A 16,794-nucleotide genomic window follows, 5' to 3' on the forward strand; every position below is an offset into this window, starting at 1 on the left:
AACATTTTTGTTCTATTTAAAAATTGCTTATAGGGTTGCTAATTCACCATGTTCTGCCTCCACTCATAACTGAGGATGGTAGTCTTACTATGATTAATTTAATTTCATGTTTTGGTGAAGTGGAACAGCCTAACCCTGCCCTACATATACTCTGGGCAATTTCTCCCGCTTCTGCGACTGCATTGCCCACATCTGTTGGTGATACTTTGAGTCACTGAGCACTGACAAACTCTCTGGAGCTAAGCCTCATAAAAACTGCAGAGAATTCCTAATGAACACTGAGATGAAGTATTTGGGGATTCTAAGCACATCTGACTCTCTTGATGATCTCGTCCCAAACTTTCCAGCAAAGTGCTGTAGGCTTTTAGCCTTCTGTAGGTATTAGCAGAAGCATTAGCCAAGAAGTCCACACGGCTGGTAGACAAGTGTCCTGGCTGCTTCAGAACACACACACACACACACACACACACACATATATTCAGGGCCTAGCTCTCAGCAACTTTAGGCAGAAGGCCGTGTCAGTGGCACCATGTGCACTGTTTGACTGCAGGGGCCTGCACACACGATCACATGCAGGACAAGTTTTCTGTAATCCTGCTTTCTAGTTCCTTCACCTGTGCTTCTATAGACAAAAGTTTTCAGATTGACTCCTACAGGCATTCTTATACTGATTGAAGATGGATGTGTATCAGCCTAGCCTGTGAAATAAGTCAATAGTAAGAGAACATTGATTAAATGAGAATAAAAGTAATAGATGCATATCAGTTTGTAGACAGAGACTTTAAAAAGGAGGTAAAACTGTACCATACATGGTTCAAAATGGATTAGGACTGTCCACACAAATCAGCAGTCCTTGTGTTAAAGCTCAAGGCACTTCTTTAATTAAGCAGATGCAACTATGGGAAACAGGCCTCACCTTTGCAGCAAAATGTATTGAGTCAAGACTAAAAGCAGCAAGTATATCAACACATACTTGGCAATAAACCTTCTTTATTGGTGGCCTTGGATGATATTTTAACACATTAAAACATTAAATGCTTTCACTTTCTTTAAGAAAACAAAAGAGGAAGTAAAATACACAGCTACTACAGCTTGAGTAATGAACTTCCTCAACTAAACACAGACTTAGGCAGAAGGACAGGTTAGATTTTTTCAATTAACAGAATTTAAATCACAATTTACACACATTGTGAGCACTGGTTAGGTTGTTTATACTAAGCTAACCAGTCTAACACAAGACAATGCACTTTTTTCCCCATTACTAGCTCTGTTGAGCTATTCAAGCTTCCTGTCCTATAAATGCTAATTGATTTGCATGTAAACTGTAATTTTGTAATGAACAGAGAGATCAGTCCATGTAGATGCAATGACAATATCAGGTTCTTAGTTTACTTGCATCATACTGTTGGGTATTTTCTTGAATGACTTCTCTTTGGGAAAATGGAATGAAAATTAGAAATGGAATGAAATTCTTTTAAAAAAGAAACTCAGACCACTAAAGTGTGAAGTGAAATATAATGAAGCAAAATGTTTATAAACAAATATAAAAGAATCTGACTATCTAAACAGTTATTAAGTAACACTGAAGGTTACTAACACTGATTGTATTTTTCAGTCTAAAAGTACTGCTCTTATATTTGATTTGTGGTAAGAGGAAATGTTTGATTTTTCAGACTGAACAAAAGTGGTCCAGAAGTTCATACCATAAACAGCATGTCACTTTTGGTATTTTCTAATGGTTTGATTCTAGCAAATGCACGAATTTGTCACAAAGGAAAGGTTTATGATTGGAATAATAAAATGCAGTGCTTTCCTGGATGGTGTATATACACGTTCATTTCAATGACACAGTAGCCATGCTCATCACACAAGTAAAGCTGGTGGCATTAAGAAACTGGTCTCCTCGTTTAAAAGGTAGACTGCTCTTTTATCTTCAAAACGGATTTTTGTTGACAGACATGTTACTGTAATACCTTTTTCTGTAAAATATTAGTGTTGTGTAACTTACTGAATTCTTCAGTAATTCTAAATTCAATTTGGAGGTTCAAAATCAAATCCGAGCAGAAAGCACACATGTGAAACTATTGAAAGAAATCTGCTATTTCCGCTCATCTCTTTACTTGGAAGTTTAAACTTCATGATGATTTTACAACTAAACTCAGGTGTCAGTGCCATTGTTTTTTTGATGGAGCAGAGCAGCCAGTTCACACATTATGTTGGCCATCATCCTGTAAACACTTGTGCACAGGCTTAGCTTTTATAACATTGATAGTCTCATTGAATTCAAGGGGATTATTTGCATGAGTGTTTTGTGCATCAGCGCTTGCTGTATGCAAGCCACTGCTGTAACACACGTTTTGAGGGTTGATAAATTAAAAGTCCACTTGGGTCATCTTGTAAATGCTCTTCCAATTTATTAACACACAAAGTGGATAGCTGGACCTGTCTCTCCACTGCTATCACACTGCAGAGAAAATACACAATTTGCTTTGTGTATATATACACAAGTAACTTTGACACAATTTACCCCATTGTCGGGTCGTTCCTGACTTAAAACCTCCACAGGATAACAGAGAGGCCAGGCCGTTCCTTCTGCCCTCTGCAATCCAAAAGGAATCGACAGAGCAGGGCCACGGAGGATGGGACGCACCCTCTGGAAGCTGGGGCGCTTCCCAAGGGAGCGCGTCTACCCGGGGCAGGTCTCCGCAGGCCCCGGCAGCCCCGGGGGTGCCGGGGCGAGGGGAGGCTCGGGGAGCCCCGCTGCGCCCTGACCCTGCTCAGCCCCACGCCCCGATCTGGCCCGCCGCTCCAGGCCTGCGGGCCGCCCTCTCCCCTCAGAGAACGGGATCTGAGCCGGGCGCGTCCCCGGCCAGCAGCGTCTCAGTGGGGCCGGCGGAGAGCGGCGGCATCCGGCAGCCCCGCGGCCTGCGGGCCCTGCCCCCAGCACTGGGCCGCGTCTCCCGCGGGAGGCGGAGGGAGCGCAGCCGAGGGAGCCTCGCTGCTCCTTCCTCCTCCCCTTCCTCCCCGTCCCCCTCAGCCCCTCCGCAGGGCCGGGCCGTTGCGGGCGGTGCAGCGGCGCTGCCCCCGCCCCTCGGCGCTGGCGGCCGGGACGAGCGGCGGCGGGGTCACGGCGGCGGCCGGGTCAGAGGGTAAAGGTTGCTCCCCCAGCATCCTCCGTGCTGGATACTCAGCCATCTTGGATTCGCGGGACAAGAAAATTCATGCGGTGAGTCCGGCCCCGGCCGCCCCTCCCCGGCCCCGCCGCCGACCCGGGCCTCGCCGCCGTCCCGGCCGCGGCCCGATGTGGGAGGCCCGGGCGTCGGCGCGGCCTTCGGCGGGGCTCGGTGGACCAGGGGCCGCCCCACCGGGTTTCCGTTTGCTTTTGTCTCCGAGGGGGAGCGGGGGGGACGCGCGGCGCCCGAGCCGGGGGCGCAGCCGCAGGCCCGGCCCGGCCTGCCGCCCCCCGCCTTCCTGCGCGGCCGCGGGCGGCGGCGGCCCCTGGGCGCCACTCCGGGGCCGGGCGAGGCCGCGGCCCGGCGGTGTTTGGGCCCCGCATCCCTGCGGCCGCCGTTGGCAGCTCGCCCTGCGGCCCGCTCGGCCCGCCCGGCCCGCCCGAACGGCTTCTTCCCGCCGCCGCCCCGCCGGCTGCTCCCAGGCCTCCTCCGTCCCTCCGAGCCCGGCCCCGCGGGGCTGCACGGCCGCCCGGCCCCCGCCCGCCGCCTTCCCCGGGCCCGGCGCCGGGGCAGCGGAACCTGCCGCCCACGGCCGGGGCTGCGCCGGCCCCGCGCTCCGCCGAGCGCCCGTGCGGCCTGCACCGCGGGCCCCGGGCGGAGAAAGGGGGTGAGACGGGGGTGCTGCTGGCTGGCTTTCGGTTTAAAATTTATTTTATTTTATTTTTTTTTCCTTCTGCCTGCGCCTGTTTCACTCTCCTCCTGGCGGTGGTTAAAGCGGTGTGTAAACAGGTTCTGGCTTTCTCTCGGATGTGTTTGTAAAACAAACTTGAAAGGGACGGAGCGCGGTCGCCGGAGGAAGGAACCAGCCTTCCCCTGCCCGCCTGGGCGGCGATGACAAGCTCTGGCGTGAACCTGACCCGTGCTGGGAGAGGAGGTGGCACAGGGTGACAGGTTAGGGATAAGAGAGGGCGGTGGGGAAAGATGCAAGTGTCAGTGTTAGCAGTCTAGTTAGCGTATGTACGCTCCTGGTGAAAACAAGGTACCAACGAAAGGGTATTCTCGGCTTTAGGGTGGGTTTTTCTTGGTGAAGTTACAAGTAACTTTGTTTTGGAGGCTCTGTAATATGGGAAAATTAAAATATGCTTGTGTAAGGTGGTATTTGCTTCTGCTGCTTATTCAAACCTCACACAAGCATGTTTAATTTCTGCCGTCTCTTTTATCAGGGAAAAAAGTTGTTTTCAACTTTGCACTGTTTTATTCCCAGAGGAGGAGAAGAACTTTCTGTGTATCTTTCATAAATATATGTGTTTGTGTGACTTGAGTGTGTGAAGGAGACACTCCTGTGAGCCTGGACAGCAGCAGCATCTGGTGCTGGTGACTGGCTGCCAGTCTTAACTCTTCAGCTGGGCAAAGATAGACTAAAATCATCATCAAACCTGCTGTCATATTTGTTACTGGAAAACTTTATGTTTTGGGAAACTTGGATTTGTTTCAGACTGTTAAGACTGCAAGAGCAAAGTAATTGTAGAAGTTTGTATTGCTAAGGTGTCTTCCTTTGGATCTGGAAGAATTGTTCTGTGTGTGTTGATGTACTTTTAAGTTCTCTTAAAATGACACATTAATAGAACATACATCATGTTCAAGTTCACAGAACTTGATCCTGTGAGTTATCTGTCCCATGCCTTTTTTTTCTCTTGTTTTTGACCCCCACTTCCACTGTTCTTTATGTTGAGTATTCAGCTGGTATGCTAAACTTCAAGGTGTTGACTGCTTCTGATTTTAGAAAGGGATTTGAATACTCACTTATCAAGAGCTGACTGACTTGACTTGCAAGTGTATTTCCGTTTCATTTTCAGGAAGCTGTTGATAAAGCTAAGTAGTAGTAGATAAACCTTGTCTGCACATCTCTTCTAGAAACTTAATATTGCTGTCAAAGTAGTCATTGTTATTGCAACCTATTTGTGTATCAGTTCTATCAAGAAATGAAAGAAAAGCCCTTGGCTAAAAGCTAAAAATAAAGAAATCCCAGAAATTGATATTAAAAAGCAGATTTAAATTCTCTTTAACAGAATCTAGTTTTAGATAATTGTCATTTAGTGGAAAAAATAGGATACTTAGTGTGTCCTGAAGTTTGATGCTAAAAAGTTGTCCCATAAATGTCTGTTTCCACCTGAAAATCTTGGTCTTTACCTTAGTCGCTTCGTATGAATATTCTGTGTGCCTGCAGTGGACCGTTAGATCTCAGAAGATATTTCTGGTTTATTTTTTATATTTCTAAACGCATTTCTCTCTGGATAGAGATTAGCTTTGAAATCAGGAACATAATTGCTTTTTAAGCCTTTTTTGTAGCTTTCTTAAAAATTACCCCAATGTTCACATTAATGCAAGGTCTGTAGTGCTGTAATTGCTAAGTTGTAACCTCATTATGGTTTTATAGGGGCCTTGTATCATAACTTTGTTTATTCAAAAATATCTTCCACCTCCATCTTTTTATGAACTCAGGAAGTGAACAGAACTTAAAACTGTACCGTAGTTGTATTCAAACAGAGGTTTCTGTCACCTGGCTTTCTGACCTTATCTGGAAACTAAAGCAAAATACTGAATGGCTTGTTTTCCTATGAGGTAGTATAGAAAGTGCACCAAGTACAGAATTTTATTCTAAAGGAAGTAGACCCCTCTATCTAACTCTTAACATTATGTCTTCTCTTAAATCTATTATTTACTTGAACAAAAGGCACCTTAAAAATGTATTATTAAAAAGAAAAAAAAAGAAAAATTCTTACATTCTTGGCAGAGTATTTGCCACATTTTTTGTTTGTGTTTATAAATGTTAGCTTAAATAGAAAGCCCTTTACCAGTTTCTATGGAAGTACAGTACCTTAGGAAGTGAAATCAGTATTTTTACAGCAGATTTAAATGATTGCTCTGTAAATGATACAGTTTTTCTCATTAAAAATTACTCTTAATACAGTATGTATGTAAATTTCAAGGATTGACAAAAGCATAGAAGTTGAAGTTAGGCTAACTTTGCTTTATCTGAGCATTTGAGACATACGTAAAAAAATGTATGTGAGCATTCTGCTATACAGCAGAAATCTCCTAATATATTTTCTCTAAATTTATGTCTCAGTGGCACTGCACTGAACAGTTCAATATAACTTGTTTCAGTTGTCTTTCCTGTGTAGAACTGGCATTTTTTTCCCCCTATTTTTTTCTTTCCAGATATGCTTTAGCACATAGGTGCTATGTTTTTGTGTGTCTTGTTGGTCTCCTGACCCAAGTTCCTGGAAAAGAAGACCTGAACATGTGGACACCTGAAAGTTTGTGTGTAGTCTCTGTGACTTAAAAGCACCTGCTTACATGCTGATGGTTAACTTTGTGCATGAATTTTCAGGATGGATGGTGTATTTTGACAGCTAACTATGCTTTTATTGAGCATTATAATAGCATAGGAAGAATTGTGTCAAATGAAAATACTGCACAGTAGGATATTTTAAATTGTCCTTGTGGAATTATTTTGGTTTTGGAGCAGGTGTGTATATACCACGCATGGTCTGTGCTAATCAACACAAGATTCTTACATAGGATTGAAAATATTTTTGTGTTTGTGTGCAAAAATGAAAAAAAAAAACCTAATAAAAAAACCCCAAAACCCAGCCATAAAATGTTCATATTGCTTATAATATATATTTTATCTTTCATTTTTAATACTCTAATAAAATAGAATATTTTTTTGTGGTGGTTTGCACTAGCTCATCTTCTGGTCTGGTTGTGTAATAGTCACCTCCAAGTCAAGGTGTAAGTGGTTCTTGTCCAAAGGGGTTACTGAGAACCCTTAATTTGTCTTGCTGTAGCGCTGGTTATCAGTAGCATTACAGAAAAGTGTGCATTATTTTTTCCCCTTGTCTTGGTTACTCTGCCATCTGATTGCTTTTTGCAGTGCTAATAGGTATAATTTCACAACTCTACATTTCCTAGGAGGATTCGTTTCAAATTATGCTGGTAGGTTAAAATTTTATTGTAACGAAGACTTTTTTTTCATACACATCTTTCTCTCGTTGAATTGAAATGTAAGAGTTAATCAGAAATTCAGTAATAAGTAAACCATTGTTTCTTCCTGTTTCCCTTTTGATTCGGGATAATTCCCCATGTCACTTGGGATTTTTTCCTGTTTTTTTTTTTTTGGTTTTTTGAACTTCAGAAGCATTTTTAAAATCCTTCTTTCAGATTTTTTATGTGCTTGAGGTTGATCAATGATGTTTGAAAATAGTTTGCTGTGATCAAGTTATTCATCAAAAGGTGCAGTTTATTAAAGTGAAAACTGGTATAGAAGGCTGCTGTATTTGTGGTACATAAAATGGAAACTCTTACTTTGCATTGCTGTTGCTGAGCAGACAGTAATCCAGTGGGCTGAGTTGGACCATGCTTTCCGTGTGAGTTACCTACCGAAGTGATGGGTTACTCTGGGTAAGTCATTCAACCAATTCATAGCCAAGGTCTAGTCTGTAGTACGAGGGTAATGGTTTCCTATGTTTCACTTGCCTGGTTCAGGACTTCTGTGGAACCACATATCAGTAGCAGTTAGTACATATGGTTAGCAAAAACAATGTTAACCCCTACAAAATGGCCCTGTACCAAGTTCAGTAGGTGGCAGTTGTCTGGTTTGTCCTTACATGTTTCAGAATGGCCTGTCCACAATATTTTCATTACAATCTAAATATGTGTGCATTTGGAAGCAATAGCCGGGAGTTTTCATGCACCAAAAAGAGGCAGTTGGACTTATTATGGCCAACTATTTTTAATTTTAAAATGTTAACATTTAGATTTGTGGGCAGTGTCTTGGCAAACAAGTTTTTCTAAAGCTGTCTTTGTAACACAGACAATGATGATGTAATATCATCACATATTATTTTTTCTGTCAAAGGATTGTAGGAAAATGCCTGTCCTGGCATAAAATGAGCAACTGATGCTTGTGTCAGTGAACTGTGTACTTGTCTTACTGTCTGTATGACTGTGTGAGTTTTTGCTTTGAGCTTCAATGGAATAGTATTTTTCCGCTCCAGCCTATGAAAACCTTGCATTGTTTGGGGCAGAATGACTATTCCTTGTAAGCATTTTTTATTTGAATCATGAAAACTATTCTTGCAAAGGAAATGTTGCCAGAGAATTATAATGATGGAAAAAATGAATGCCAACCTTCCTTCTGTTGCTCTGCTGTGTAGGGGACTTATTTGGGTATATGCTTGGAGTCTTTTACCATTCAGTAGTGATGAGGTTTGTGAGAAAGTACTTGTTGCATATAAATATTTATTTTTTGAAAAAGTTGTAAAACAAGAAAATAGCTGTGAAGCACATATTTTATGCAATTACCAAGTAGGCTAAAAAATGTATAGAAGAATGTAATCTCTTGAATATTTCTACCATGTATTGTTATGTGGAGAAGTGGAAATCTGAAAGGTTTTCAAATAGAAATCAGCTGTAGGCAATGTCAGCTTTTGAAAGACTGACAAGGTGATGAGCAATTCTGAATGTTAAAGTACCTTGCAATACTGTGTCCATCTGTAAAACTGCTTGACTCAAAAAATCTTTTTAATGAGATGTTTGATTATTTATTGCAGTGTTGGTACTGGTCTTGATACTTTGCTGTGTAGTGTACTTTTCCTAACATGTCAAAAACACTATCGTAAAGTAGAAAAGTACCTTATGTTGAAATCTTAATTTGCTGGCTTATTTTCTGGATGTGGATGCACATTTCCAGTAAGATGAAATTGACCAAGATCAGCATTACGCATGAGAGTAAGTCAGTATCACTTTTTATTTCATGGTGGAAGTTGAAGTAAATTCAGGAATTGAGAGGTTCCTTTGCTGCTGTGGTATGGAGTGAAATTTTTTTTTTTTTGCTTGTTTGGGGTTCTTTGGGTTTTCTTTTGTGTGTGTTTTGTGGAAATTTCAGGATGATGTGTTTTGGACAGTGAATACATGTTTGGTTTCCCCCAATTTCCTGCAAGTTTAATTAGGCAAGAACATAAGTGTTGTGAGACATCTGTGATGGAACAGGGACTTAGAAAATTTCTTGCAAGAATAAAATTTAGTTTTCAGAAGTTTGGTGCTCTTTTTGGCTAAGCTTAGGTCAGTGTATGTTGTGAATACCAGCAGTATATGGTTGATGGCAAGTAGTATTTTTATTGGGATTAGTATTTTAATTAGGAATTCCAAACTCTCAATATTAGCTGTGATCCTAATCTTTTATTGTCTCTGAAAGATATATAACTCATTTAAATTATTTTTTTAAGCGACTGGCCGTTCTTTTATAGTCCACAGGGTAGGTTCAATTTTACACTAATCTGAATTAGATTTTATAGTAAGAGTTCAGCAGGTCTTGAAAACTGGGATGGCCAAGTGTAGGTATGGTTGGTAACCAGAAGTGACTCACTGAGAGCAGGCATCTTTAACTTCCCCTTAACCATGTATTCCAGTGTCCAGCTGCTGGCCTTTTCTGTACTAATGAATACCTGCATCTGCTGAGTCCAGTTATTAAAGCAAAACCATTTTGAGCAGTGTATTTTAAAACTTAGTCGACTAAAGGTATTTCACAGGCCCTGGTGTTAATGCACTACTGAAGGTATTTCGCAGGCCCTGGTGTTAATGCACTTAGGAGAGAGCCTGGAGAGGCGTAACAGAGGCTGCAAATGAGTAAACTGTTGGTGGTAGTAAATGAATAAACTGTTGATAGTAGAATGTACTTCATGGATTAGTTTATGTTTGTAAGAAACATAAAAATTTAAAATAAATCAGGTATATATAGGCAACCCAACTTTGGGTTAACTCAAAAGTTAAGCATTTAACTGAATTTATATAAATGTGCTTCTATGTGGAAACAGAAATCAGAAGGAGAAATTAAGATTCTAATTATGGTCCTACAGACCTCATAAAATTGTATCTAGGTGAAGGAAGGAATTTCGGATTAGTGCAACTTCATGTAAAACAAATAATCAGACAAGATCTACAGGTATGCATTTGCGAGGATGGCAGGTGGTTAAGCATCCTGTAAACACATGCTGACTTTCAGAGCATCTGCACCACAACTCTTTTCCCTGAAGTGAGGGGAAAGTCACAAAGAGATGTGGAAAAGAAGGAAGTCAAGGGTTATCACGGTTTAAGTATTAAGAAACAGAGCAAATCTTTAAGAAACTAATGTTTATTAATTCTTCTGCTCATAGCAAATGTCTTTGTGATTAGTAGGGTTTTTGTGTTTTGGTTTGTTTTTTCTTTATCTCCTGAATGTTACGTTAAATTTTATAGTCTCAAATGGTTCAGTATTTTTGGGACTGTCAGGAGAGAGCTTCAGTCTGAATCGAACCTAATATTCTGCTCCAGCTGAGCAGTTGTTCTTTGTGCATATTGATGCAACTGTCCATGGCTCTGCAACAGATTTCAGTGCAGTACTTAATTTTGTAATGTGCTTCTAAAAATAAGTGCATAGTCTTATGTAACGCATCTTGTTTTGTTAGCACCTAAAGGCTTCATCCCCACTGGTATGAAGTGGAACGCATCTTACATGATTTTTGATTGTGGGTATTTACATCTGAAATACTTTCTCTGTCAGTGTCTATGGGCAAAGAGTAGCTTTGTTTTAGGAATGAGTAGTAGTTCTAGGAATATCAGGTGTCTTGTTTGCATGGTGAAGTATGTTACTCCTCTGCATATCTGAGCAAAACAACAGTTGGAAAGGTACTACATAGTTCAGTAGACATTTGTTTCCCTAAAGAAGCTCTGTGGATTCGTGCTTATAGGTACGTGCACCTTCTCAGAACTCTCACTTAATTTGGTTCTGCACTGCAACTGTAAGAGTTCTGAAAGTCTGTGGATGCTGCAGACATGAAAACGAGATGTTAATCATATTAATGCAGCTTTGAGGGCAAACTCGAAATCTTCTTGAAAAGAAGGGTGACATTTATGATCAAATTACACTGTTCTGTTAGTTTTTGTACACCTCTTGCTGTAGTCTTAGCAATGTTTTGATCTCTTTAATGTGGCTTTTCTCATGCTTTTTGAATTCAGACTGCAAATAACATATTAAATTAGATGATAAAATGCATCATGTCTTGCTGATAGGATGACACCTGTACGGAACAAACTTGTCATATGTAAATAAGGGACAGAAATCAAATTTATCAAGAGTTACAGCTTTATCTGAGTAACTTGGTTCTCATTTTTCACCACTGCTTGAAGCAGGTGCTATGCTTTTATGTTAGGGGCACAGCTGAAATTTCAGAGTAGAGGTCTGAAAGTTCATCTCACAGTCTGAGGCCAAAACAGAGGCAACCATTCTTTATTCTATTAGTATCTGTCTAAAAGTTATTTTTCTATAGTGCTGTTTACTGACATCCCAAATGCTTCACTGTACGAAGTCCTTCTCTTTCCCTGAGAGATCTGGTACTTCAGTGAAGAATGAATTCAAAGGGATCTGAAGAAATAGATACTTGTAAAACTAAACAGGTAATCTCTTGATTAGGTTGCATCTTTAACAATAAATGAGATTTTTGTAGATACTTGTAATGACTGTTTTATTTGAAAAATTCAAATTATTTAATTTTCTAGCAATATCTAGGCCAGGTATCTGTAACTTTGGGGCAGGGGAAGCACTGTCAGCCCTCAGACTTTCTTTTGTCAGTTGTGGAGGTAATCTGGAAAGATGGAAAATGTAAAGCTTGGTATTCATGACACCAGAAGCCCAAGCTTCAGTGTTAGGGTTACCCTTGGCAAAGTATGGGTTACCTTTGTCCATCCTGAGGCCAAACAGCACATACACATATGCAGGTAGTTAGATGTGTGCCATTTCTACATGTGTAGGTTTTGTTCTTTGTATAGAAGGGCTGAGACTGTGCCCAGGCCCCGGTGGAACAGGCATGCCCCTCTGATAGGCAAGGAGAAGGCAGACAAGGGAGGGAAGCGTTGCACAGAGCAAGAGCCTCTGGTGTGCAGACCATGCCGTGTTGTTCTGATCCTGGTGTGTCAGTCCAGACCTAGCCTGTCATTAATACTGTTCTTGTAGAGAAGAAATGCAGTGTTGTTATGGCAAATATGTTCTTCTGTTCTGTCTGGTATTATTTCCTCTTTTTCTTGAGTAAGTGTCCAGGGAGCCAAATGCAAGAATAATGTACTGGTTGTGTATTTCAGCATTTTTGTGCCCAGTCCTTTATTTTTTTTAAGAGTGTATCCCAGAGTTTGCTCACCACAGCTGTCTGTCATCTGTTTGTTCACTGGTCAGAGAAGGCTGCTAATGTGAAGTAGGTCCTGCACTGAGCCTTCTTGGCCTGATTTGAGTAGGGCTGTGTCAGGAAAATATTGGTATCACCAGGTTCATAGGGGTTGGTAAGTGAGAGGAGTTTAATGAAAAGAATGTGTCTTTTTTTTTTTTGGTGTGGAGAATCGGTACACACTTCACTTTAAACAGTAAAGTTTTACTTAGTTGTCCTGTTAATATAAGTTATATTTGTGAAATTAGTGTGTTTATCCATCACTTATCATATAACTTGCTATTTATTACAAGCTTCAGAGTTTTGTGGAAGGTGGCATAACCTCCCTTTCCTGTCTAATTAAGCAAAACTTGTGAAGTTTTATGTGAGCTTTAGTCAATATCTGCCTTGTTGATTTGCAGCTTATAGAATGAATGGATAGTCTATTTTATTAATACAGGGTCAGAATGAGCTCACATCCCTCTAATGTTGCCCTTGCCATGGCATGCTATAAAATTGCGTGGATATGTTTTGCTCCTTCTGAGATATGAATATTTTGGCAATAATATTTTAACATGTTTTCTGTGAAAACTTTTAGTCACTAATAATTTAGTATCACTCTAAAGTATCTGTTACTGTTTTTACTGGAAAAGCAAAAAGTGCATAAGACCACAGAGAATGACAGATTTTGCTTAGAAGGTAAGCTTCTGAAATTGTTATGCATGAAGACCATTCAAAATAATTCTGTTGTCAGTGTTAAACTAATACTGAAACAGGAAAAAAAGTGAAAATGGTCTTGCATAATCCATTGCCCTCATGCTTTGTAGTGTCAAACCCAGAAGACATACCAAATTTTGCCTTGGTTTGCAAAACAAAGTTTCCTTCCGTGGTGTGTTTCTTCTGTGTGAATGCAACTGCCACGGTTCTGCCCACAGTATAATTCTTTCTTTTCTTTCTCTTTAGTCTCTATTTTCCTCTCAGGGGTGACATGCCGGTAGTGGTAAGGATATGGGAGGTAAGGGCGCTATCTTAAAACAAGATAGAAAACTGCTAATAGAATGGGTTCCACATCAAGGCCATGTCATTCCTGGGAAACGTCGCCAGGCCCTGCTCCTGACAGCAGTCTGACTTCTGTAGAAACTGCCAAACTGGCAAAGTAAAATGGGCAAAAAATCAGAATTACAAATGGCAAGATTACTAATGAAAATGTGTCCCTTGAGTAGGAATGGGACTCCTAGTGATACCTTGTAATTACACATATTTTATGAGAATCTAGCTAAATTTGAGGTTTGAAGTGATAGAAATCTATGCAACACTGCTGACATGGTCATATTCTTCACATATTGGTTCTTTAATATAAAATGTGCTTTAAAATCTTAACTGTTAGAAATTTAAATTTTTTTTTCATTTAGTGTGAGAAGCTTTGAGTTGGGTTAGTACATAAACCTGGAGAGGAGCAGCTCTGTTCCATCAAGTCATGAAGGCTTTCCAGTGTTAATATAGTCATGTTATGCTGAGAATGAAAGTTTTGTCTGAAGACAGGGGTTTAGGTAAGTGCAAGACACTCCAGGTAGCCTTTTTTTATCTCCTGTACTCCCAGAATGCCTCTCTTTTTTTGCCTTAGGTATTCTTATGGTTTGTTGGTTTGATTTTGTTGGGGGTTTTTTTTTGTGCTTTTCTTACTCTTTCATCACTTCTTTTCACTGAGTTTCATTTCTTCTCCCACAATTTAACATTGAAAAGTAAGGTTTTGGATCACCTCATTGTTCTTCCTGATGCTTAGTTTTTGTCTTGCGATGTCAGACTTGTCTAATTTTCAGTTCATAAACTGAGAGGGATATAGGTCACTGTTTAAATGAGTGTTTGAAGTTTACTTGCAAACAAACCCCTCCCTCAGTACATAAAACCCTGCTTCAATGGCCACTAAAATTGTAAACTCCAGGGAATCTGAATTCAAGGAATGCTGGAATGAAGGCTTTCTTTCCCATCTTAACTCAGGTTCCATATACATGTCACTGTTACACAGGTTTTTTGATCCAACAGTGTTTTCCCCAGAGCTCTCTGGTCTCTTTGGTTAGAGAGGTTTCGTGGTGTTGTCACGCTGAGGTTTTTCTTTTTTAATCCCATTTTTCAGATCATGCTATTCAAAATTATAGGCAAATACAGGATTAATGTTTTCTCTCCAGTTTCTTCATTATAGTTTCATGGAAGTGCTTTATAATATGTTTTTGAAAAATTACATTTTTATATTGTTTCACGGAAATGACAACCATGCATTGCAAATAGAGAAACTGAGACACTGGCTTAGGATTTCATAACGTAAATACCTTCATTTAATTTGCAGCTGTGAATAGTTAATGCTTCTCCAAAGACTCATGAAATATTTCAAGCAGAAGGCACTTGTAAAAATCTGTGTGGCTCCCTCAGCATTGTTAAAAAAAAGAAAATACAAACCTTTATGGACATAGATAAATTGGTTGGCATACGTGGCATTTAAACATCTTAGCTAGACATGTTTTCTCTCTATAGTTTCTGTGTCATTAATTAGAAGAGGATAGAGGTAGATCTTGACAGTGGTCCCTCGTCCATTGCAAAAAACAATGGGAAAATCCGGAAGGGGTGGGTCCAGGATCTGAGCCTCTGCATGCTGTAGTGTCTGGGTCTTTGGGGCTCTCTGCCTACCCATCAGCACCTTACACATCTGTCTTTTTCTTTCTGCAATTTCTTTTTCTGTTCCTGTTCTGAACTCCAATTCCTCTTTTGGTTTCTTCCTCTCCCGTATTCTAGCTATTCTCCTGATAGCACCCAACTGGTGTTTAAGAGAATGACAAGCATTTCTCAGTCCTAGGATGACAGGTCCTTAGCTATCTCATGGCTGAGCTTGCATCCACACCATTGCACAGCAGTCCTGGGCAAGAAGGGGCAATGTGTTGCAGATCAGCAGAGAGCCTGCACGGTCTCAGTGTCACACCTGCTGCAAGCCTTGCAGCTGAAGCAGATTTGAGCAGGTCTTCATTGTGGTGGTACACAGTGGTTTCCTAAGACAAGAACATACTGAACTTGTCTCTGTTGCACAGCATTCAAGTACTAGAGCATCCCAACAGACTAGATTTTTAAAATGTTTTCAGGTGGGGGGGGGGAGTATTTTTCTGTTGAAAAACACTGAACTATCTTAGCTGCTCTAAGAAAGAATACATTTGATCAGTTTTGCCCAAAAGATGGTTAAACTTTGTGTTTGGTCCTAAAAGGCTTATGCATTCCGTAGTTTGGCCAAGTGGAAGAATATGAGGTCTTAATGACTACTGCTATACAATACAATATTACTGCCTGTGCTTTCTGTAACAATTTAAGTTGGTCTTTATTTAATAAGACTGAATCAGTATGTTTTCATAGCTTTTTCTTCTTCTGAAGTAATGCATTTGAAGGCACTTTTAAACAAGGCCCAGATTAAAGTGTGTTTCATGTGCAGTGAATTTATTGTGCTGTTCTGAACATGAAGCATAAGAAGAGCTGTAGAAAATGTTTTGAAATCCTTAGTTTAGAAATGTTGGCTTAAACTTCAAATTACAGGATTTTGTTCAGAAATCCCAACTTTAAAATACAGCTTTCAAACGGGGCTATCTGTCCAAGATTTCTTTCAAAAATAGCTCAGGAGTTAAATGCTTAGAAAAGGTATTTTTGTGCTCTTGATTTTTTTTTTTTTTAATTCTCTTGTCTGAAAGAAAATGTCACTTTAGGAAATAAGTTGTGTCTATAGGAAGATTATTGATATTTTTAGAAATTGATCTGAAAGCAGTTAGCTGTAACTTCATGGTTAAGGAATGACTACCACTATGTTGTAAATGAAGATACTTTCTGTGTAAGGGTATAGGGGGATTATGTACTGAGAAATAGGGTGAAGCAATTAAAAGTGAAACTGTTACAATAGCAGTGAATGTTCTCAGGTGAGGTGAAGATTTTAGTTTTATTTGGTGTGTTCATCTGCATTAAAACTATTGTGAAAATAGTGAAGATGTTTACTAAAGGAGTATATGACTCATTTTCGCCACTTTGTGTTTTACAAGTGAGGCTTAATACCCAGACTCGGCTGTAAGTCTTTGAGTGTCAGCTGTAAGATCCAGATTTATCCCACATACCTTTCTCCACTTAGTTTTATTGATATTCAGTCTTCTGACTTCAGCTGGCTAATACGTAGGCATGTAGGCCTCTGCAAGTCCAGGTAAAGAAGTACAAGAGCTTGAGTATCCTTGAAAGAGTATGCATACAGCAGAAGTGAGCATTTGCTCTGTGAATGAATGTGCATAACTGAAATAGTACCTGTGTTAGGGCAATGTGTATAATAGGTCACAGGGACATTGTAAGTGTTGCTGTACCCTTGTCCT

General features: G+C 40.4%; 1 protein-coding gene across 2 annotated transcripts in view; it reads left to right on the plus strand.

The window, feature by feature from the left end:
• Positions 1 to 2,640: 2,640 nt before the first annotated feature.
• The window catches only part of CNOT2 (CCR4-NOT transcription complex subunit 2), an 85,795-nt gene continuing 71,641 nt past the window's right edge, over positions 2,641 to 16,794 (plus strand). Inside the window, exon 1 of one of the 2 annotated variants that reach the window (XM_038153142.1) lies at positions 2,641 to 3,226. The gene's annotated coding sequence lies outside the window, so the exon portion shown is untranslated. The other variant, XM_038153143.1, reaches the window with a different exon arrangement.

This window comes from Motacilla alba, chromosome 1A (assembly GCF_015832195.1).
Source record: "Motacilla alba alba isolate MOTALB_02 chromosome 1A, Motacilla_alba_V1.0_pri, whole genome shotgun sequence".
NCBI lineage: Eukaryota > Metazoa > Chordata > Aves > Passeriformes > Motacillidae > Motacilla > Motacilla alba.